Source organism: Silurus aristotelis, assembly GCF_946808225.1.
Source record: "Silurus aristotelis genome assembly, chromosome: 3".
Taxonomy (NCBI): domain Eukaryota; kingdom Metazoa; phylum Chordata; class Actinopteri; order Siluriformes; family Siluridae; genus Silurus; species Silurus aristotelis.
In genome coordinates this window covers 27111321-27136565 of record NC_139576.1, presented here as the reverse complement: position 1 = coordinate 27136565, position 25245 = coordinate 27111321, and the positions used below count along the sequence as shown (strand labels likewise).

At 39.6% G+C, this 25245-nt stretch overlaps 1 long non-coding RNA gene across 1 annotated transcript in view; it reads right to left on the bottom strand.

Annotated features, from left to right (window-relative positions):
• The window catches only part of LOC310724078, a 108059-nt gene that overhangs the window by 31169 nt on the left and 51645 nt on the right, over positions 1-25245 (bottom strand). Inside the window, exons 4-6 of the long non-coding RNA XR_014532898.1 lie at positions 2951-2989; positions 2755-2794; positions 2541-2621 (exon numbers count right to left, since the gene is read on the bottom strand). This is a non-coding gene — a long non-coding RNA (uncharacterized lncRNA). The remainder of the gene's footprint in view (positions 1-2540; positions 2622-2754; positions 2795-2950; positions 2990-25245) is intronic.

Sequence of the window (25245 nt, the reverse complement as noted above, 5' to 3'; positions counted from 1 at the left end):
AGTTATATAACCATATCTGGTTTTTGCTTTGGCATTATGAAGTATAAAGTCTAAGTTGAAATAATAAAATGTTTTAAAAATGTATTTTTCAAAGTAATAAAATGTGAAAAAATAAACGATATAAATTGAATTTTTTTTTTAAACAAATAGATATTAATAAAGAGGTCTGAATACTTTCTGAATGCACTGTAGAGGGTTAAGTGAAGAAACTGAACTCTACATCTGGGTTTGAAATGATTGAAAAGATTTAAGGATGTAATTTTCTCCCATGACTAACATCACCTCGCTATACTTGCACAGTTTCTTCCATTAGTGATCCTGGTGTGCAAAACACATGAATCTCTAGGGTGTTTCTATTTAATTGTCCATGCTGTGGTTTTATGTAGTACATTTCTTCACCCCCTTTTAATCATTAAATCCTGGCCTTCGTTGTTAACATTTAGTTTCAGCTCCTGTAATTAAAAAAATAATACTTCAATTCAATAAATGCATACTGTTACATGTACATGTTTTTTTTTGTTTGTTTGTTCGGTCCTTAAAGTTTGCATTGTATCACACCTTAAGTCTCAAATGGATTTAAAAACCTTTTTTCTCTTAATATGTGTAAGGAAGTGGTAGCTCAATGACTGATTGAAAGTTTGAGTTCAAATCCCTGCATTACCAAGCTGCCACTCCTGTGTGCTTTAGCCAGCCTTTTAACCCTTTAAGTCTTCCTTCAAGTGTCTTCAATGCTCTTAACAGTGTATAAAAAAGAAAATTGCCATTGATTATGGGCTTTGTATATGATTTGTATTAGTTTGCAACAAAAATCAGTTCATTATCTGTTCTTTATAAATAATGCTTAATCCATATTTTGTTGCATTACTATTAAAGACTAGTGTGAAATGTGTTCAGATGAATACTTGCTAAAAAAATTTCAATACATATGAAATATAATATATTTTCTCATATTAGTTTAACTGTAACTTAGTAACATGTTAGAAGATGCATGATATATAAAGTAATACAATATATATCTTTACACTGAAGCTTGTGTGTAAAGTAATATAAAGGATTGCCACCTGAACTAAATTGACAGTAGCCTTGTGATTCTGTTCACTCTGATGCACTTCTCAGAACTGTTCTGAAGTCCTTCTTTTTTTTTGATCCACTTCATCTCCCAGCACAAATCAGGGCCGAGCGGATTGGCAGAAAGGCCTAGCCGAGTTCCTCTTTCCGCTCCCCTTGGTGAGACCTCTACACTTCCACAAAATGCCACTCGTTATTAGGAGGAAGTGGCCAGCTTGGGCCCATCTGCACTTCTATCATTTTCCTCTTCTCTCTTCTTCGTTCTTTGATGGTCAGCCATTTAAAGAGCACTTGGTGAATAAAGAATGTGTAGTGCTTTGTTCAGATTAGTCGACCGTCCGAAGTGTGCTTGATGGAAGAAATCAAACGTGATGGTTGAGTTGTTAAAGGGAATTGGGGGGGGGGGGTATGGGGGGCTGTGTTCAACAATGGTGGATAAATGGTTTGTCTAGATGTTACTGTATTGTTTTATTAAAACTCTAAAATCTCTTTTGGGGCACCTGATTTTTCCTAACATATGTGGCTCTTTCCCAAACTGTACAAATTTGAAACTAGAAGACCCAAACAATGACAATGCCCCTGTGCACAAAGCGACATGAATATATAGTTTATATGGGTTAGAGTGGCAGCTCTTCAGTGGCCTGCTTTAGAGCTCTGGCCTCAACCCTACTGAACACCTTTGGGCTGAATTAGAGCTACACATTAGAGCTTTCTTTTAATTCTCTGGTTTCCTTGCCCCAACACAAAACATCTATAAGTGAACTGACAATACTAAATTGATTGTGATTGTGTGTTTCAAAATGTGTATGTTGTAACCTGTAACAGTCTGGCATATTCCTATAGCTGTATTCCCACCTCATTCCCAGTATTCCATGTATAGGCTTGGGATCCTTTTTATATAAATAGCATGGACAAGTGTGTGTGCTGTGATTAACACTGTGCTCTTTTGATCTGTTCATTTACAGTCCTGTTACAAAAAAACAGTGTACAGTTTATGTTTGTGTATATGTGTGAATGGGTGTAAGTTTGTGTGTGTGTGTGTGTGTGTGTGTGTGTGTGTGTGTGTGTGTGTGTGTGTGTGTGTGTGTGTGTGTGTGTGTGTGTGTGTGTGTGTGTGCGTTTGCGAGGATGCCAGTGCATCTGTCTGTTTCTCTCCTGTTGACAGAAGGTGACGAAGCATTTGGCAGCAGTGTTAACTGACACATTAGCAGTTTGCATCAGTTTTCACAATTAATGTGTGTTCATTTTTAATTATGCTAATTGCCTCCGAAACAAGCCGAGAGGTTGTAGGAGGACAGCTGCGAAAGAGGAAACATGTTCTCTAAGCAAACAAGAGCAACACTTACATTCAAAATGAGATTTTCCTGTGTAATAAACACAGCAGTAAAGTGATAATTAATTAGATGCACTCCAGGCTGTTTAGCTGCTTTTCAATATTATAAAGATGTTGGTGCAACTATGGTAAGAATTACCGTTCTTTGAACAATAAGATGAAAAAGAGGGTGAAAAGGAATCCATGGAGCGCCTTTCCTCTGCTTACGTTTGCTTGTCACCTTCACAAATACGACACAAATACACAAATACAACACTATAATCTTATAATGAATTTGTACAAATCTAAACTCAAGGCAAGGCACTGATGTCAGACTTTGTTTGTTCTTGGACTTATAAGTAGGCAAAACTCACCACACTCCTTGGGTGAAAATGATGGCATTTTCTCACTTCACTGTCAGTCACAAGAAAAAAAAGAAGAGGCGAGTTAACACTTTTCCTGTGAGTATGTTATGTTGTTTTTTGATGCAGCCTGAACAACAGTTAAAAAAAATTGCACTGCCTTCACAATTCTTGATGGAATGTGTGTATGATTTAGCCTTCATCTTACCTGTTTGGTATTACAGGATGGGATAGTTGTATGACTTTTCTAGAAGAAAATGGGACAAAATAAATAAAATGTTAGTTCCCTTCTCGAACAACAATATGTAAATAAATAATTGACATAAATTCATACTAGTGATTGGCTCTAACAGAGAAGATTTTGATTTAAAATGATTTTTTCACATATAATACTATATACAGTAGCATGCACGGTATACTCAAAATATAGAGTCAGCAAATAAAGTAATTCATTGTACTATATCTCTAGAGCAAATACAATTAAGCTTGTATAACAGGGCCTAAATGTGGCAGCTTGGTGGTGCCTGGGCTTGAATCCTGGACCTTCTGCTTAGTAACCCTGCAGCTTTATCTATTGAGTCACCACTGCCCTAACCTTTAAAGCAGTGATCATCTATATTAGGAGAGAAAGCCACTGTTTTATGACCAGTTGGATTTTTTTCATAAACGATTCAATGCTATAGTATTTATTTACCAGTTTGATTTACTGAAATACTTCAGATACTTCATACTGTATTCTAAACATGGTTTGCCACTTAACAACCCATGATCTATAATGAATGTGTTTTTGATTGATATGACTTAATTCATGGTGAGCATGCTTCATAAAGCTATTGTGATAGTTCAAGCATTTTGCTCAGTATGTTGTTTTTTTTTCACCCCCTTTCACATATTTTACAAACACACTGTCTATTATGTTTCAAAATTAATAACACATTCTCTAAGACAGTATCTAACAATGTCATGCACTTAGCTAGAGGGGCTTGAGAATTTAAAAAAAAACTCCTGACAAAATGACTAAACTCTGAACCTCCTGACTCAAAGAATCATTGCTTAAAACGCTTTGGAAAGATTTTAAAGATCTGAAAACATCTTTTCGCAGCGACGGGAACCCACTTGATAATGCCACCAGGGTCCAGATTAATCAGAGCGATTTTCGTCAACCATGCGTGCGCTCGAATGCAGGACCGAACTTCAGCCTCGGGTTCAGGATCCTCACGCAGCTTCTCACGACAGCGAGCATGAAAACGCTGCGTTTCTGAGAGCCTCACCTGGCATGCGACATGCACATGGCCAGACACAAGCAGCCTCGTCGTTTCAGCCATTAAATATATGTAAATGAAGAGACACACCAGAGAGCATGGGCATAATAGCACGCACAAGGGAGAAATGGATCCTGGGTAGTGATTAATTCATTTGATGATGCCTCTAGTGAGGAATTTTAGGTCACAAATGAACTGACAGGATGACAAATTACCATTTTAAGGAATTTACTGGGAATCATTAAGGAACAATTGTCAGGTAGTTTGTGGCAGGCTGAGGCGATGGAATAAATGCAGATCTTTTTTTCCTCTCTCACTCTCTCTCTTTCTCTCTTCCCCCTTTTCCTTATTTGAGCTGTAGCATTAATTATCTTTTTGTGCAAATCTTCTCCACAGTGCTTGTCTGATTGGGTGTAATGCATGGAGTAGTTCTGTCTAAATTGTAAATTCATTTGGAAAAGGATTCTGCACAATTAAATTGCTAGACAGCAGGGAGGCAAAAGAGGTGAAGCCAAAAATGGAGAGAGAGAGTGGAAGAGAGAGAGAGGAAGCAGTCTCTGTTTCTGTCCAATGAGCCAGTGGGCCGCATCGGACCCGCTGTGATTTTATTTGAATGTTTACAGTTTAGTCTAATGCACAAATAATTCAACGCTTTTGGAGAGAACTGTGATCAGAATGCAAAATGCTTCAGCTGGACAAAGAAACCATCAACAAAAAAGTCTAAAAGAGTGTTTTAAAGCCATGATTGCAGTATGTAAATACATCACAGCCTAATATATACACTTTATGCAGCACAAATAATTAATCATGTCTTACTTTTTTTTTATTTTTAATACTATTGATCACCTACACAACCATTGAAATATACATGATAACAAAACGTGTATCATTAAAAGAACATAAACATTCATGAGCCCAAGTTACTATCTCTTAAATAATAAATATAGACATTATTGTCCTTTGCATGTGTGTAAACAATAAAATCTGAGCAGCTACAGAAAATGAAATCTCATTTCTTTTGACAGTTAAGAATTCAATAGTGCATTTTTATTTTATTTTATTTTTATGTTTTTAAGTCAAATTTGATTATCATTCATGTGTGACATGAAACGATGCTTAAAATTCCAGCATTTCCAGCTTCTTCATACTCAGTTTAATTGCCACAGGAGAGTTTTCCAAATGCATTTTCCCAGATTTTGTTTCAAGCATCAGACCGATCAATCCAGTTAAAATCTTCATGATCTTTTTGGAAAATTGGAGTTGGATTTGTACAGCAGTAATAAATATACAGAATGGAGGGCAGTTAAAGCTAAGTAAGTGCTTAATGCGGGAAATAAATGTGTAATACCCGTATCATTAAACGAACATAATTATAGAATTATATGAATAATTGAAAATAAAACTAACACTTTATTTGGCTCAGAGATGGTGGTCAAATTGATTCCTGGCATGTGCTTGATGTTTATTAGATAATCTATAGATAATGAATTTGTCATTTATTTCACGATATTTGGATGGTCCATTTTGGAGCTCTTGATGTTGAGTTTAAGTAGATCGTTCTGTTTTATGATGATTGTTGTTCTCTGGTCCGATTTCAAATTTTAAGTCAGCACACGTGATCTCCATTGATATTTAAGAAAGAATAAAAAAATTTAAAAAAAAATTGCAAATATGATTAAATATTATAAGGAATCCAGAGATCAGTTGCCGAAACAGTATGCAGAAATGTGAATGAAATGAAATGTTTGTTTAAAGTACATCAAATTAAGTTTATTTATTGTTAGTACAGTAAGACAAGACATTTGCTTAAATGCTTATAGCCTGCTTATATTCTGCACACACGCTCCATACGTCACACACACACACACACACACACACACACACACACACACACACACACACACACACACACACACACACACACACACACACAAACAGTACACATTATTATTAGATTGAGTAACATAAGTGCAATATAAATATATTATGTGAAAAAAAAACAAGACAAAGAATTCTAAACTGCTAAAGCAGGGTGTGAAGTGACTATGTGACTTGGGGGAATAAGGGAACTAAAGCTAAGATCTGCCAAAATATTGCATCAGACCCCAACTTTCAGGATAGATTTTGACCCCTAACTGAAAATGATTGTTACTTGAATTTTAGACACAATACAGCCAAATGTTTTGTTCATTGTTTTTATGCTACAGCAGAGATTGGCAGACTAGGACCCGCAGGCCATGTATGAGAAGAAAAAGGAAAAAAGAAAAAAGAAATATGGCATTGACACAGATCTTAATTTCTAATTTAACATAACATTGAAATGAAATGTAGAGAAAATAAGTGAATTTGGCTTAGCCCAAGTTGGAAAAAAATAAAAAAATAAATAAAAAGAACCAGTTTCATGTGACTCATTAGAGGTCACTGATATTACAATTTTATGGCTGTATTGCTTAGAGTTTAAATAGTTGTATAAGGCATTGAACTCTATTGTACTATAATGCATTGTACTCTATGTACTATTTATTTTTATATATCACATTTATTTATTTAGTTAGTTAGTTAGTTAGTCATTCTCATAAATTACACTTTGGTAAAATGCTACATTTTCTTTTGGCCCATGGCCTTCGTTCAAGTTTCAAAGATTCCAAATTATCCAACACTCACTTTGTAGCACATACATTATCTGGCTAGCTCACTCACACTGTTTTGTAGATTGTTGTTGCTCCAAGAGAAATTGTTGTTTCCTCATATTATAATATTTACTTATACGGTTGGTGACATCACAGCCAGGAAGCTATAAAAGCACGTGCAGTGAAGTCGGTGCTGAAAAGTAAATAAAAAGCTTGCAGGGATGCAGGGAGTGTGGCACTGAGACACATCGTCTCGTTCCTTCTGGGAACCAGGGTTGCATACATAACCTAGAGACGTTCCCCTTCAGGAATCCGAGCTGCATCAACAATGCTCAATGAATGAGTGTACAATACCACCAGACTGACCAATCCCTGCCTATTGTGGATGGGCACAGCTAGGTTAAAAGACAGAGAAGCCAGGAGTGGCACTAATGTCAAGGCTACAGAACCTGACAAAGGTCAGTGGGATAGACCAGAGGACTCCAGAGGAAAGGCCTTAGAGGCCGCAACACTTCGGGTTGAGTGAGCTCTGACGCTGAAAGAAGCGGGGAGACCAGAGGACTCATAAGAGGAGGAGATAGCATCCACAATTCACCTGCTGAGGGTCTGCTAATCTGCAGGGAGAACCTTTTTGTATGGGATATAGCAGACAAACAGCTGGTCCGACTTCCTCCACAAGGCCGTCCCGTGGACACACCCGGTAACTCTTCTCCTGGTCAAAGGCCTGAAGTGAAGGAGAATAGAATGCTTGGACCACGACTGGTCGTGGGGCAGCCAAGGCACCATGTGGACATACCCCGGGCTCGGGTAGAGAAAGGCACTTGCCATGCCTGGGGTGAACTCCAGACAAGAGGGGGGTGAAGCTCCCCAACTCTCTTCAGAGACAAGATGGCCAGTAGAAAGATTGTCTTGACTGTCAAAAATCTCAAGGGCACCGTGGGCAAGTGCTCGATGGGAGGCTTAGAAAGGGCCTCCAGAACTATGGTCAGGTCCCACAAAGGCACTTTGGGCCACACTAGCAAGTTCTTTCCTAGCGACTGATGGAAGCATGATAAGCCCACAATAGCAGACAAAGAAACCTAAAGGGTGGAGGAAGACAAATAAGGTCTGCCGGAGGACCTGGACACCTTGGTGTGCAGATCCGGAAAAAAGGGACGGCCCTGGCATGGAGGCCGTGATCTAGGTCGCAGGAAGAGCTCATCTAATTTGTTCAGAGGATGCTGTTACTGCTTTTCATTTGGCCAAGCAATGTTGAGCTTGTAAACAGCATGAGTTACTACCTCCAAGAGGTCCTCGTACTGGACTGGCTGCTGAGGCATGTCCATGGGTTTGTCCATTATAGCATCCCCTCAAGCCCCTCTTCGGAAGAAGAGAGGAGGAGCGCTGCACCCTCCCCACAGGGGGAAGAAACCGGCAAAGAACGGGCTTCCAAACCCTGGGAGAAGGTGCTGGATCTGGCAGGTGATGAAGAAGAAAGGGATAAGCCCTTCTCCATTTCCTCTGTCAGATCCATTAGCAAACCCCATGACCTCAAATGCTCCTCATAAGTGAGAGTGCCCTCCTTAAAGAGCAGTCTGCAGGAGCGAAATGTACACAAGGACATGCATCTGCCTTTCCCTCAACAGCCCCCCGCTTGAGATCCTGAAGAGGAATGTCCTGTAGACACAAGTCTAAAGGACAGATGATTTTGTGCTTTTGGTTTCTCTTTTGTTATATATAATAGGATAAAGCTGTATGTATATTTGGATAGTGCCAATTAAAGAGGTACAAAGAATATACCTATAGACATTTTCCACAAAACATTCTTGAGACCCAGTAGCAACTTTTCCATAGCCTGGTACTGGATCAGGGTCCATCTGGCTTAGATTGTTTTGTGAAAAAGCATATAGGTTCCTGTGAATGAGTTGTTACTGCAGAAACAATAGCGTCTCAGAACAAGTGCAATAATATAATAATTATTTTCTATTGCATGTGTGTAAATATTTATATCTGTGCTGCTACAGAAAATGACAACTCGGTTCCTTCTTGAAAATTTAATAGTACATTTTTGTTTGGACATTTAGGTGTGCCATATTAAAATCGAGGTTGAAATTCCATGATCTTCACAATTTTTTTTGGAAAACTGTAGGCAGATTTGTACAGCTATAATAAATATACAGAATGGAGTGTCAATCCAGCAATTAAAGCTAAGTAAGTGCTTAATGCAGGAAATAAATTTGTAATACCCGTATCATTAAGCCAACATAATAACAAAATGATTTGAATAATTGAATATAAAACTAAACTTTATTTGGATCAGAGATGGTGGTCAAATTGATTCCTGGCATGTGCTTGAATTTTATAAGATAATCTGAAGATAATGAACTTGTCGTTTGTTTCATGATATTTGAATAGTCTATTTTCGAGCTCTTGATGTTGCGTTTTAGTAGACCTTGGTGTTTTATGATGATTGGTCTCTGGTCCAATTTCAAATTTCAAGTCAACACATGAGATCTTATTGTCTCCTTAAAGCAAAAGGGTTCTTTGTTCATCAGCTTGGGATACTGTCTCTGTGGAGCGCCAGCACATCTTCTCCCTGTTATCCCTTTCTCCATGGCTTCTCGGAAGGAAAAAATGATAAGTGAGCCCTGGGTGTGAATGTTTGAATGTATTGTGTTTTGTGATGTTCTGCTTTTCCAAGATGCCTAGAGCCACACAACTATGTCTCCAATCAACCTCTGCATGTCACATGACCAAGTCATTGATCACTCTTTGTCACCCTTAATTAGCACATGCTTATTTAAGACTTACCTTGCACCACACTCTTCAGCTGTAACTGAAACTGCTCTCTATCTCCTACATAGTGAACTGATTCAGGTGTTTTTTAGTGGTGTCTGAATTCTCACCACAATGCATACTGATTTTAAATGTGCATCCCACACTCACCAACTCCCAAACTGCAACATGAGGTCCCCCCCAAATAACTATAACATTTTATAGCGTGTAACACTGACAAGAAATGTTAATATCCATGCAAAATTATTATTATTATTATTTTAGATTAAATGTATTGAATAAAATATAAAAACGACTCCTGGTTGATTTGTTCTGTTTGCCTTTATTCATCCCACAGTGGGGAAATTTCTCAACATACAAATTCAATTCAATGAACATACAAATTCAAATTATTAACATAAAATAACTGTGGTAAATCAAAAAAAATTTAATATCATGATACACCACAGATGTTATTCTGAAGTTCAAGACAGCCTCTTTTCTCTGACTCATTATATTTATGTCAATGTCCAAATTCACTTATTTTCATTCACGTTTTCCCACATAGTGAACTCAAATGCTATAATGTCTAAAGATCTAAAGATTAGTGTACGAGTGAATGGGTGAGTGTTTCAGACAAAACTGTTGTCTCATGTTTGTTGTGTCTAGACGTTGACTTGCTTTATGTACCATGAGGTAGTTTTGTTGTCTTTTTTTTTGTGTTTTAAGCAAATGTTTGCACTTTAATAAATAAACCTGCATCCAGATTTTATATATATCTTTTTTTTTTTTTTTGTAAATTTTTTCTTTATGGTTTTCGCATGTATAGGTCTATTTAGTCTTAGTTTAGCATTTTTTCAGCTAATTCTGTGTTTTTTCTTTGCACCTTGTTTTTGGAGAAACATTGTTTCATTTCAGTGTGTTCTCTATCACTTGATTTGGCTTCTATTTGACACAAAAGTACATGGAGCATGCCAATGTTTCAAACTCTTGACTCTTAAGAAAAAGTGTAAAAAAAACCTTTATGACCATAATCATCATGCACACTCATTTTATTCATGTCTAGTGACAGACCTGCTGATTTACTTCGATACGGAATAAAGCAGACAACCCACACCGTGTCTCACTGACACAACCAATTAATTCATTAATTAGCCCTTGCTTTAAACAGCACACGGAGGTCTCCAAAATCATGTTTTATATAACAGATGCTGTGACATGAGATTGTGTCAGAATGGACTTGCATTTCCTGTTTGTTTTAGGCTGAATGTGACAGAAGAACTGACAGGGGGAGCAAAGAGGATTATTTTTTCAGACCTTCCCCCCTTTCTTTTTCTCTCTGTGTAAAAAAAAAAAAAAAAAAAAAAAAAAGGGAAAGTGTGAAAAATGTCCCTGATGTGGTGATGCCACATTAACATGTAGAGATACAAGATGTCAGGAGGAGCTGTAATTAAGCAGATGCAGAAACGACCCTGCCCCCTTCCGCTCTTTGACGACGGAGCCACAAAATGGAGGCGTGCCAGACTTTATTTATTCGATTTCTTTTTTTTTTTACACAAAGGATTTAAATGACATATTGAATTCAGGTCCTTTAAGTTTTCTGCCCAATTTTAAACCACTGTTCCAGATTTTTCTTTTTCCAAACTCTTGCATTTCAACTACATGATTTGTAGCAGGAACAACATGCTTTAGTTACTGCTCAGCTCATTTCTCAACTCCGTTCTACCTTTGGTCAATTTACTTGGTGTGTTTGAAGGGAACCGGCTCGCCTACAACTGTTTTAAATTGGAAAGAGTTCCTGTTTTCCTGAAGCTCCGGATTTATCATGCAGAAATGCCTTTATCGCTTCCCCCGTCATCATCGTCCCCCCTCAGCCCTGAATACATTAAAGAAAATATCACTGGGCTAACATGGCGCTGGTGGGCGAGATCTGGGTTACAATGCTCGTGGGATCCTTCCAATTTAATCTCATGAGTGATGACTTTGGCACACTAAAGATACAATCGCCAAAAAACCTGGGTCAGCCTGGAAAAAACAGTACATGAGCTCTGGTTCCATCTAGAACACCATGAACACCATTTTAATGCTTTTTAGTTTAGACGTTGTTCTACTCAAGTTCAAGCCTGTATAAAAATGCAAAAACTTACATTTTAAAAAAGTTTATTTGAGAAGGCCTTTACTTTCTGCTGGACTTTTCTGCTCTTCAGCAAGTCAGAAACCAATATATTGATTATTTAATGAGGTGTTTAATCACTTGTCAAGAAGTCACATGTAGCAGAGTGAGAAATACATCCTGTGTTACTTTTAACGCTCCAATCGCCCAGTAGAGGCATTTTCAATACCAGTGTGAATTTTATATAAAAGCATGTGGTTCCAATATCTATGCGTTGGTCAATTTTTTATTTAACTCTTTAAATTCTTACTTTGCTAATTACAACTTATTGAATGAGAGTTTTTTTTTTCAAGTGTGATTTAATTGAGGTATGTTTGACCAAACAAATATATTTGTGTACAGATGTTAAACTATATTTTCAATGAATAACCAAATTCCTAGCTAACCAAAAACAGCTTTACATACTCTTGGTATCCGGATAGTTTGATCTTATACTTGACAGTTTGGACATCTTCTTCAGGTCATTGACTTGTATGGTAAAGTTGGTTCCAATCAGCCACAGTCCAGATAGATTTGCATAGATAGAATTGCAGTAAAGTATGGAATGGTAGTATGTTGGTTCGGTATTTCAAATTCCACCACCATGATTGACTGTGGGTGTTAAGAAGCCTGCTAACATCAATCCTGTTCTCCATCTTACATCAAGTCAAGTCAGGAAGCTTCTATTGTCATTTCTACTATACATTGTGGTACGCAGTACATAGTGAAAATGAGACAACGTTCCTCCAGAACCCTGGTGCTACACTAAACAACATAGATGTACAAAACACAACATAGAGCTACATAAAGTGCATCGAGTGCAACCTAGTGCAAACAGAGCAGACAAACAACACAAGGCAGTGTGGGACAATACACATAACACAAAATACACAAAATCAGTTCTGCTATTAGAACAAAAAGTGTCAAGTTTGGACCATATATACAGGTAGTGCCTGACTTACAATGAAGATGCATTATGATGACATAACCTGAAAATATCATTGAAATATAAAACTAAGTGGAGACATGGCCTAGCTAAACCAGGAGTCTTAAACAATGGTAATCAGTATGGGGTAGCATACTGTAATTTGGTAATAATTTAACAACTTGCAATACATAATTTTGCGATTGGAAGGCGAAACCGGACACACTCTGATTCAGAGTACAGCAATGCTGATAAAAGGTGGAGAGACAAGAATTAAAATACACCCTATAATACAGAGACTATGTTGACTGCTGGAGAGAGTAAGGCATCTCACAAGACGGGTACATTTTTAGATTTGTAGATCTCATAAACATATGAAAACATGTAATTGTGTTGTTTTTTTGTTTTTTTGTTTTTTTTGGGGGGGGGGGTTCATACTTCAACAAATCATTACCATATGTTTGTAAACAGTGCAACATATTTAAAACACTATTCCTTAATTTCTAAAAAAAAAAAACATTTATTTTGCAATCAGTGAATGCTTAATCAGTGCTCACTTCTTATTGAGCTACTGATAAGTCATTTACTCTCTCCTGAAGGGATTATACGCACAAGTAAGACAATGAGGTTTTATCATAATTATAGGCCTCTTTAGTGAGTAATTACAGCCTACCAACATGGGTCAATTACAATTTACTCAATCTGCCAATTAATCAATTAACCAGTAAAGCCAATCAAGCATCTAACTAATACAAGAGGCAAAAAAACAATAGCTGTGTCCATAGCAACCGCAAAAAAAGCTTCATTGTTGGAGTTTACAGAGCCGAATATGAATAATGATAGATATGCTAAGCTCACTTCCTCTTTGAGCCTCAGTGCTGCTGATCAAAGATAGCTAGATAGACACGTGGTTAAATATGAAATGAGTAGAATGTCAGGACATACAAAAGGAACAAAGGGGGATGGAGTTAGGTGAAATGGTTTAGCGCCTCGTCCATTGTGTTTCGGAAAAATAATAAGATCTGTCTGGCTGCAATATGCTGCGTGCGAGCGTGCGTTGATTAACCTCTGCTCCCCAGCACAGTATCATTGCCTATTGACCTGCTGCAACTTTCCACAGGCAAAGGTCTCAGGAGCAGTGAGATGCCAGGGTAATAGACGAAGGGTCTAATTGTGTGTTCTTGGAAGCTGAAGTTATTGGCAGCTGCCAGTGTGTCTGAGGCTGAGGCTCCACACAGCCAACCAGATCACACTAATTGCAATGGCCTTTTCATCATCTCCAAATCAACCAGTCTCACCACTACGCTGGGGAAGCCAGATACACACACACACACACACACACACACATAATATCAGCGGAAAACAGGGATGCGTACTGGAAATGTTCACACACACAAACACACACAAACCTGTGGAGCATCCGCCTGATTTTCGTCAGCCCTGATGTCCAACAATTCAATAAATTTGTTTTTTTACCAATTAAATTATAATATTTCCCAAAGAAAATGTCCGATATAATGTATATTCGCATCATAACTAATAAACAATGTTTATATCAATTAAATTTGTGATAATTTATTGTTATATTTTATATTATTAGGTTTTATTTTGAATGTAACATACTGGATTTGTATTATTTGTATATATATATATATATATATATATATATATATATATATATATATATATATATATATATATATATATATACATATATATAACCCAGCCATTAGGGGGGCACAAGCCAGTGTACTCTTAGTGCCGGTCCCAAGCCCGGGTAAATGGGGAGGGTTGCGTTAGGAAGGGCATCCAGCGTAAAACATGTGCCAAATCAAATATGCGGATCACAAATGAGAATTTCATACCGGATCGGTCGAGGCCCGGGTTAACAACGACCGCCACAGGTATCGTTAGCCGACAGGGTACCGGTGGAAATTGGGCTACTGTTGGCCGAAGGAGGAGAAGGAGAGGAGGAAAAGGAGCAGTGTAGGAGAGTAGAGGTTCGGGTTGGTACTTTAAATGTTGGTACTATGACGGGTAAAGGGAGAGAGATAGCTGATATGATGGAGAGGAGAAAGGTAGATGTGTTGTGTGTTCAGGAGACCAAGTGGAAAGGGAGTAAGGCCAGGAACATTGGAGGTGGGTTTAAACTGTTTTATCATGGTGTGGATGGGAAGAGAAATGGTGTAGGGGTGATTCTGAAGGAAGCGTACAGTAAGAGTGTAGTGGAGGTGAAGAGAGTTTCTGATAGGGTGATGATCGTGAAGGTGGAAGTTGAAGGGATGATGATAAATGCCATCAGTACCTATGCTCCACAAGTTGGCTGTGAGATGGAGGAGAAAGAAAGATTCTGGAGTGAATTATATGAAGTGGTAGATGGTGTACCTAGGAAAGAACGATTGGTGATTGGGGCAGACTTTAATGGGCATGTAGGTGAAGGGAACAGAGGTGATGAGGAGGTGATGGGTAGGTATGGTTTTAAGGAGAGGAATGTGGAAGGGCAGATGGTGGTAGATTTTGCTAAAAGGATGGAAATGGCAGTGGTGAACACGTATTTTAAGAAGAAGGAGGATCATAGGGTGACGTATAAGAGTGGAGGAAGGTGCACACAGGTGGATTATCTTCTGTGTAGGAGATGCAACCTGAAGGAGATTGAAAACTGTAAGGTGTTGGCGGGGGACAGTGTAGCTAGACAGCATCGGATGGTGGTCTGTAGGATGGTTTTGGAGGCGAAGAAGAAGAGGAGGAAAGTAAGGTTTAAAAGAAGAATAAGATGGTGGAAACTGAAGGAGGAAGAGTGTAGTGTGAGGTTCAGGGAAGAGGTCAGACAGGGGCTTGGTGGTGGTGAAGAGGTGCCGGATGATTGGGCAACTACTGCAGGAGTGATGAGGGAGGCAGCTAGAAAAGTACTTGGTGTGACATCTGGAAATAGAAAGCAAGACAAGGAGACGTGGTGGTGGAATGAGGAAGTGCAGGAGAGCATTAGGGGAAAGAGATTGGCAAAACAGAAGTGGGATCGACAGAGTGATGAGAAAAGTAGGCAGGAGTACAAGGAGATGCGGCAGCAGGTTAAAAGGGATGTGGCGAAAGCCAAGGAAAAGGCATATGAGGAACTGTATAAGAGGTTGGACACTAAGGAAGGAGAAAAGGATTTATACCAATTGGCCAAGCAGAGGGACCGAGCTGGGAAGGATGTACTGCAAGTTAGAGCAATAAAGGATGGAGAAGGAAATGTGTTGACTAGTGAGGAGAGTGTGTTGAGAAGATGGAGGGAGTATTTTGAGCAGCTGATGAATGAGGAAAATCAGAGAGAGAGAAGGTTGGAGGATGTGGAGTTGGTGAAGCAGGATGTAGATAGGATTAGTAAGGAGGAAGTGAGAGCAGCGATTAAGAGGATGAAGAATGGAAAGTCGGTTGGACCAGATGACATACCGGTAGAAGCGTGGAGATGTTTAGGAGAGATGGCAGTGGAGTTTTTAACCAGATTGTTTAACAGGATTCTGGAAGGGGAGAGGATGCCTGAGGAATGGAGAAGGAGTGTGCTGGTACCGATCTTTAAGCATAAGGGAGATGTGCAGACCTGCAGTAACTACAGGGGAATTAAGTTGATCAGTCACACCATGAAGTTATGGGAAAGAGTAGTGGAAGCCAGGCTGAGAGAAGAGGTGACCATCTGTGAGCAACAGTATGGTTTCATGCCGAGGAAGAGCACCACAGATGCCTTATTTGCTTTGAGGATGTTGATGGAGAAGTATAGAGAAGGACAGAAGGAGCTGCATTGTGTATTTGTGGATTTAGAGAAAGCGTACGACAGGGTGCCGAGAGAGGAGTTGTGGTATTGTATGAGGAAGTCAGGTGTGTCAGAGAAGTATGTGAGGGTGGTGCAGGACATGTATGAGGACAGTGTGACGGCAGTAAAGTGTGCAGTAGGTACGACAGACTGGTTCAGGGTGAAGGTTGGACTGCATCAAGGATCGGCCCTGAGCCCTTTCCTGTTTGTAGTGGTGATGGACAGGTTGACGGACGAGGTCAGACAGGAGTCTCCCTGGACTATGATGTTTGCAGATGATATTGTGATTTGTGGTGAGAGTAGAGAGCAGGTTGAGAAGAGCCTGGAGAGGTGGAGATATGCGCTGGAGAGAAGGGGAATGAAAGTCAGTAGGAGTAAGACAGAGTACATGTGTGTGAATGAGAGGGAGGGCAGTGGAGTGATGCGGTTGCAGGGAGAAGAGGTGAAGAAGGTGGAGGAGTTCAGGTACCTGGGGTCAACAGTGCAAAGTAATGGAGAGTGTGTTATGGAAGTAAAGAAAAGAGTGCAGGCAGGGTGGAGTGGGTGGAGAAGAGTGACAGGAGTGATTTGTGATAGAAGAGTATCTGCAAGAATGAAAGGGAAAGTTTATGGGACTGTGGTGAGACCTGCGATGTTGTATGGATTAGAGACAGTGGCATTGAGTAAAAGACAGGAGGTGGAGCTGGAGGTAGCAGAGCTGAAGATGTTGAGGTTTTCGTTGGGAGTGACGAGGATGGACAAGATTAGAAATGAGTTTATTAGAGGGACAGCACATGTAGGATGTTTTGGTGACAAGGTGAGGGAGGCGAGATTGAGATGGTTTGGACATGTGCAGAGAAGGGACATGAATTATATTGGTAGAAAAATGCTGAAGATTGAGCCACCAGGTAGGAGGAAAAGAGGAAGGCCAAGGAGGAGGTTCATGGATGTGGTGAGGGAAGACATGCAGGTAGTTGGTGTAAAAGAGGCAGATATAGAGGACAGGGTGGTATGGAGACGGATGATCCGCTGTGGCGACCCCTAATGGGAGCAGCCGAAAGAAGAAGAAGAAGATATATATACATTCGATCATAACATTATGACCACCTTCCTAATATTGTGTTGGTCCCCCTTTTTTGATAGACACTGATTACTGCAGACTGGGAAAAGCCCACAATAGAAGCATTCATGAAGAAGCTTTGACCCAGTCATCTAACCATTACATTCTGGCCTTTATCAAACTCCATGAAATACTTACACAATTGTACTTATATATCCCACCCACTAACAGGTGCCAGGATGAAGTTAATCAGTGTTATTCAATCACTAGTCATAATGCTATAATGCCATAATGTTAAGCCTTTATACTTATTTCTATAATATTTCACTATTTTTATTTAGTTTTATTTTATCTCAGTGTATTTGTTATTTAACACTTTTTGTTTTATGTCAAGTAAATAAATAAATCAAACTGTGGAAAACTATAATACTGTATTTACAATACTGTATCAGTGTGACTAAAAAATAAGACTTTTTGACCCATGCAGAACTGAAGGGTTAAATGGCAAGGCCCAGTCATACCTGTAAGCTGGACCCTTATTTGAGGATCGTTTAGGCCAGTAAAGCGATCCAGGGGCACATGGGGCACGGGGGCATGGGCAGTGGGTGAGGGGGGAGGGCACAAGGGAGCAAGGCTAGTGGAGGGCCCAGAGACAACTGCTCCTTCTGACGGGAGATCAATAATGGCCATTCAGTAGCAGCAGCCGGGCTGCTGAGGCTGACAGGGGTCTGTATGCTGTAATTGGATCAAAGATGCAGGCGGTCGCCAAAACTCACCCCAACCTCTGCTCTGGAGATCCCAATATATATATATATATATATATATATATATATATATATATATATATATATATATATATATATATATATATATATATATATATATATATATATATGTATATGTATATATATATATATATATATATATATACAGTGAGGAAAATAAGTATTTGAACACCCTGCTATTTTGCAAGTTCTTCCACTTAGAAATCATGGAGGGGTCTGAAATTGTCATCGTAGGTGCATGTCCACTGTGAGAGACATAATCTAAAAAAAAAAATCCAGAAATCACAATATATGATTTTTAAACTATTTATTTGTATGATACAGCTGCAAATAAGTATTTGAACACCTGTCTATCAGCTAGAATTCTGACCCTCAAAGACCTGTTAGTCTGCCTTTAAAATGTCCACCTCCACTACATTTATTATCCTAAATTAGATGCACCTGTTTGAGGTCGTTAGCTGCATAAAGACACCTGTCCACCCCATACAATCAGTAAGACTCCAACTACTAACATGGCCAAGACCAAAGAGCTGTCCAAAGACACTAAAGACAAAATTGTACACCTCCACAAGGCTGGAAAGGGCTACGGGGAAATTGCCAAGCAGCTTGGTGAAAAAAGGTCCACTGTTGGAGCAATCATTAGAAAATGGAAGAAGCTAAACATGACTGTCAATCTCCCTCGGACTGGGGCTCCATGCAAGATCTCACCTCGTAGGGTCTCAATGATCCTGAGGAAGGTGAGAAATCAGCCCAGAACTACACGGGAGGAGCTGGTCAATGACCTGAAAAGAGCTGGGAGCACCGTTTCCAAGGTTACTGTTGGTAATACACTAAGACGTCATGGTTTGAAATCATGCATGGCACGGAAGGTTCCCCTGCTTAAACCAGCACATGTCCAGGCACATCTTAAGTTTGCCAATGACCATTTGGATGATCCAGAGGAGTCATGGGAGAAAGTCATGTGGTCAGATGAGACCAAAATAGAACTTTTGGGTCATAATTCCACTAAACGTGTTTGGAGGAAGAAGAATGATGAGTACCATCCCAAGAACACCATCCCTACTGTGAAGCATGGGGGTGGTAGCATCATGCTTTGGGGGTGTTTTTCTGCACATGGGACAGGGCAACTGCACTGTATTAAGGAGAGGATGACCGAGGCCATGTATTGCGAGATTTTGGGGAACAACCTCCTTCCCTCAGTTAGAGCATTGAAGATGGGTCGAGGCTGGGTCCTCCAACATGACAATGACCCGAAGCACACAGCCAGGATAACCAAGGAGTGGCTCTGTAAGAAGCATATCAAGGTTCTGGCGTGGCCTAGCCAGTCTCCAGACCTAAACCAATAGAGAATCTTCGGAGGGAGCTCAAACTCCGTGTTTCCCAGCGACAGGCCAGAAACCTGACTGATCTAGAGAAGATCTAGAGTGGGCCAAAATCCCTCCTGCAGTGTGTGCAAACCTGGTGAAAAACTACAGGAAACGTTTGACCTTTTTAATTGCAAACAAAGGCTACTGTACCAAATATTAACATTGACTTTCTCAGGTGTTCAAATACTTATTTGCAGCTGTATCATACAAATAAATAGTTTAAAAATCATACATTGTGATTTCTGGATTTTTTTTTTTAGATTATGTCTCTCACAGTGGACATGCACCTACGATGACAATTTCAGACCCCTCCATGATTTCTAAGTGGGAGAACTTGCAAAATAGCAGAGTGTTCAAATACTTATTTTCCTCACTGTATATATATATATATATATATATATATATATATATATATATATATACATATACACACACACACACACACACACACACCACACACATTGTTTCGTCCTGTCACAGCTGTCACATGTCATTCCTTCTCACTTCTCTTCGGTTCTGTATTTCTCAGTTTTCTTCATCTTTTTCTTCCTTCAGTAATTTTTTGCCCACATCTCTGTCTCTCTCCAGCATCTGGATTAATGGCACTAATATTAGCTCCATTCTTCATGCTTTTATGCAAAAGAAAGATCTGTGTCGACGCCAGATTTCATGGATATAAAGTCGGCATTTATTTGCGCTGAAGAGAATGAAAGAGCCTGTAAAGAGGAACGAGTCGACATTGAGCTTATTAAAAAGGAAAAGAGGAATAAATAACAATAACCTTTTCCAAGAGAGGGGGGTGTGGGGGTATAAAAAAAGAAAGAAATCAAGGACGTGTTTAGGATGGGGAGAAAGTGGCGAGTTGCTCTATGTAAAGCCAAAAGTAATGAAAAGCACCTCCACTAAGAACACAGACGCTGCTTAGTCCCTTATTATTTATTCTCCGTCTATCTATCGAGCAGGTTTTTTTTGTATTGTGGCCTTGTGTGGGGACTCGCATGCTCCTAAAGCAAATATTGACCAAATCCTTCAGTTGCATTTGAAATGAATAACATGGAGATTTCACTCAAAGCTGCGAGGGAAATATTTGTACATGGCATAAAGTAATAGCCTACCTTTTCTCCAGCATGGACAACACAGAAATCTTTCTTTAAAAAAAAAATAAAAAAATCACACCACAGTTTGAGATTTTCATCATTTAAAAAAAAGAAAAGAATATAGACCGATTTCTAATGGATAGATATCTCAGAGGGTATGAAATATGTCGCTTATTCCTGGTTTAGATTAGCTGGAAAAGTGAAGGGGATAAGCAGAATCCCTTAAAGCAAGGATTCACGCACTGCTTTAGCAGATGAAAAAGGATGATACTTTCACCATGACTAAAAAGCTTTGCCTGTGCTAACAGTCAGGGGCCTCTAAAATTGTCATTTTCTTTATCTGCCGGAGTTAAAACGCTCGTGGAATTATGGCGTGCGGAGCGACTGCGCGAGGAACCCTGGAACAGCAGACACCGGGGTGGATCGGATTAACGGACGGTTCAACATTAAAGCGGAATCCGTATGCAAATTTGCCGGCGACGTGCGCCAATTAGAGGAGGCATGTTTGTGATGTAATCCTACAAGAGAGTCTCTGCCCTCTATTTCCACATCCTTAATCAAATTAGGGGCTTAGAGACACTCCATTATTCAATTGTAAATGACACTCATTTTCATTTCTTTTGCGTTTGGGCAAATAATAAGGCCTTTTTGTGGGAAATAAATCTAATAAGATGGTGTCGATTGTAGGCCTACGATCAAACACGGGGGAAACGATTAAGGAGTTTTAAGTGTGTGGATAGAACGAAAACCAAGCGGAAGACATGCAGACAGATGACGGAACGCTCAAGAAACACATGCGAATGAAAACGGGCGGCTAGAGGAAGAGAAGAAAGGAAAGCGTGTGAGGGATTGGTGAGCATAGAGAGACACATGAGTATGCGTCAGCTTCTCTTGGCACCATGTCAAACACCTCTGCCGTTCACCTCTGCCATGCTTCGCTGGCCTAAAGCATGTGCTTAACAAATAGAGACAGGGGACAAAACAGGAGTGAAAGACAACTGAGAGAGTGTGAGACAGTGTGAATGGGAGCGAGCAAGAGTGTGAGAGAGTGAGAAAGAAAAAGAGAGAGAGAAAGAGAGAGAGAGAGAGAGAGAGAGAGAGAAAGAGAGAGAGAGAGAGAGAGAGAGAGGGGAAAAGAGAGGGACAAGGAACAGGGAGATGCAGGATGGCCGCAGGGCTGTGCTAAGTGATCTGTATTCTGCCGAGTCCTCAGTTCCCTAACCCTGTGAAATTAACAACACTTCCCTCCTCAGTGACCTTCAACCCCTCACATAATACCACATCCACCAAGCACCATGCATGAGCGTGTCTGGCTAATGTAAAAAGCCCCAAAATGTCCAAGTCAATGTTTTCATTAAATACAGCCTGGAGTGGCAGCCGGGGTTCGAGCTCAGCCACAGGGACAGCACGCTTCCTATTTTTTGTTGTTGTTTTTGCTCTTCAAGAAACAAACATCAATAGCATTCCAAATCTATGCGGCCATTTTGTTTTTTATTTGTTTCCATTTACCCATTTGCCCTATAGTTTCATTCAGGTCTGATATGATTGCGTGGTAACTTCATAAGATAAGTCATATCACACGATATAAAATCCGTATGTACCTCCAGATGAAACACACAAGACTGTTTTTTTTTTTTTTCCAGCAAAAAAACTTTCCAAATGCCACCTGAAGAAAGACGAAGTAAGAAGCACCGTTTGGGAGGCGTGTGCCACTCGACTAACGTAGCATTCCCTAGGAAGAGGGGGGTCTAACGCACTGACCCCTGCACCTCACCTCCTCACCTCACACTCATAATCACAGGTCTGCTAGATAGCTCGCAGCCGGCTAAAAGGCAGACGTAGCCATTAGAGAGCTACTTAAAAACGCCACTTACATCTCCAGTCGCAGGCGATTACTTAAACTAGGGTTTGGTATTTAAAATGATGCTTTCAACGAGCCTTTTTCAGGTTTGGTAATGCTGCTGTTGGACGATGAGGATTTAAAGAACTTCTTTTGTGGGATGAAGGAAAAGCAGGATGGAGAGAGCAACCTGAAAGAGTGGACAATGTGGATATTTTGATTATTTGACTCGTATAATAAACGTATTTAATAAAAAAAGAGCATAATGAAAAGATGTGGAGGTTTTTTTATTGTTTGTGTGTGTGTGTGTGTGTGTGTGTGTGTGTGTGTGTGTGTGTGTGTGTGTGTGTATGTGTATGTGATGCATGCCCAGGCCTTTGGTCCCCCACTAGGGGAATGCTTGGATCAGCGGAGACAGCCGCTAGCCCGGGGTTAGTGTAGCCGTGGTCGCATTGCTGTGACGAGGAGTAGGCGCGATGGACTGGAAATTAACCTAGCGTGTGTGTGTGTGTGTGTGTGTGTGTGTGTGTGTGTGTGTGTGTGTGTGTGTGTGTGTGTAAACAACGTCCAGGCCGCATACATTTAAAAAAAGACCCCACATGTAGCTCCTATTCTGAACAATCGCAGGAGAAAAGAGTGAAAAACAAATTAACTATGAGGAATTAATAATAACCAGCTGTTACAAATATTGAAAATGGATTATTATTATCACGGTTTATCTTGGAGACGATTTTGGATATTTTCTGGATAAATCATCTCAAGCAGTAAATTCAGCATTTTTTGAGGCAGTATTTTTCTCTTAAATAATTATGATGATAGACTACATTATAGAATATACTATAGAATTAGCAAATGTGTTTCTCGGTAGCATCTGTGGTACTGAGAACATTAACAACATTCTAATGATTTGCTTTTTACCTCTAATTTTTCTTCTAGGATTTTTCTTTTTCTTCATCTTCTTCTTCTTCTTTTGGCTTCTCCCATAAGGGGTCTCCACAGCGGATCATCCGTCTCCATACCACTCTGTCCTCTAAATCTGCCTCTTTCAACTACCTGCATGTCTTCCTTCACCACATCCATAAACCTCGTCCTTGGTCTTCCACTTTTCCTCCTTCCTGGTGGCTTCATGCTCAGCATTCTCCTATTCTTCATGTCCAAACCATCTCAATCTCGCCTCCCTCACCTTGTCCTCCAAAACGTCCTATATGCGTTTTCAGTTCTAGGATTGTACTTACATTAAAAAAAAAAAAAAAAAAAAAAAAAAAAAGAAAAATTTCTGTGTTACAAATCTTTATGAACACCTAATTATTACAGCGATGTGTGATGCCAAACCGATACCACAAAGTTCAATGCTACAGCATTACAGTTTACATTCAATGTAAGATAAAGCCCCAAAACTGTTCCAGCATGACAGTATCCCTGTGCACAAAATTACCCCATGAAGACATTGTGTGCTAAGGTTGGAGTAGAAGATCTCCAGTGTTCAGCACAGAGCCCTGATCTTCAAATGATTGAGAAGAGTTTTTATTATTCCCCTGATCTTTAAGAAAAAAAGATGATGAAGCTTGTACAATACTTCATGTGTTCCGTGAGCAGGGTTGGGCTAATGCTGTCAAACATTTTTCATAATCTGTTATAGATGCATGAATTTCATGAAAACAAATGCCTGAAGAAGGAGACACACAGGCAGCTGGTGTACACGAACTAGCATTGCGAAGATAAAAAAGACATCAGTTTGATGTCATTTTTCATCAGCAAGAAAAAAAAAACTTTTCAGTAAGAGAAATGCACTGAATGCTACGAAGAGAAGCCGTGGCTGATTTCTTTCTAACCCAGACAGTTGATTCATGCATGTCAAGTGATTACACACTGAAACACTACAGAGATCTGATCTCTGCCTTAAAATTCTTACAATCTCAATAATATATTTGTCACATGACCTTAGTGAGAAGAGAAGGCTGATGTGAAATATACTTAAAGATTTAAGGAAAATCATTTTATCAAATCAACCTGAAGGACAAAATACACAAATAAATGCATGATAACGTTTTTTTTTTCTTCTGTTTTTACCAAGTTTGATATTCAGATGAAATATACCACTATCTCGTTAAAGCTAGATTTTATAATGTTGCTATTGGTCAGTATTATAGACAGAAACTACATCTCGCATCAGTCCCTGTCTTTTAAATGACTTGCATGTAACTGATCACTCCCACTTGTTCCTTGTCACCCTTAATTAGCATGCCTATTTAAGTCTCACATTTGGGGTTACCTGGTGGTCTAGTGGTTAGGATGCGGCACTCTCACTGCTGCGACCCGGGTTCGATCCACGGTCAGGGAACCTAGCCATTAGGGTTGCACAAGCCCTAGTGCCGGTCCCAACCCTGGATAAATGGGGAGGGTTATGTTAGAAAGGGCATCCAGCGTAAAAACATGTCCCAAATCAAACATGCGGATGGTCCGCTGTGGCGACCCCTAATGGGAGAAGCCGAAAGAAAGTTATTTAAGTCTCACATTTGTCTCTAATGGTTGTTGCTGTCTTTGATTCTCTTTCTTTGTTAGTATATGCAACTATAACAGGTTACGAACTCTTTACATGCTTACAGAGGTTTTATAAACATTATTATATATTCGCAGGTAAGTTGTACTAATGACGCTTAGCTTCAGTTTACATACTTGTAGACACATGATCATTATTATAGTCGTATGCAATGCAAAAAAGTTCGAAGCACACAATAGTACTTGTTATCGTATACCATCAAAAAGGTTTATCCACTGGATGAAAGAGACCCAGACCTGTTCCAGCATGACACTGTCCCTCCCCCAGACATTGTCCCCATCCCTACCGAAAACCATGGAGAA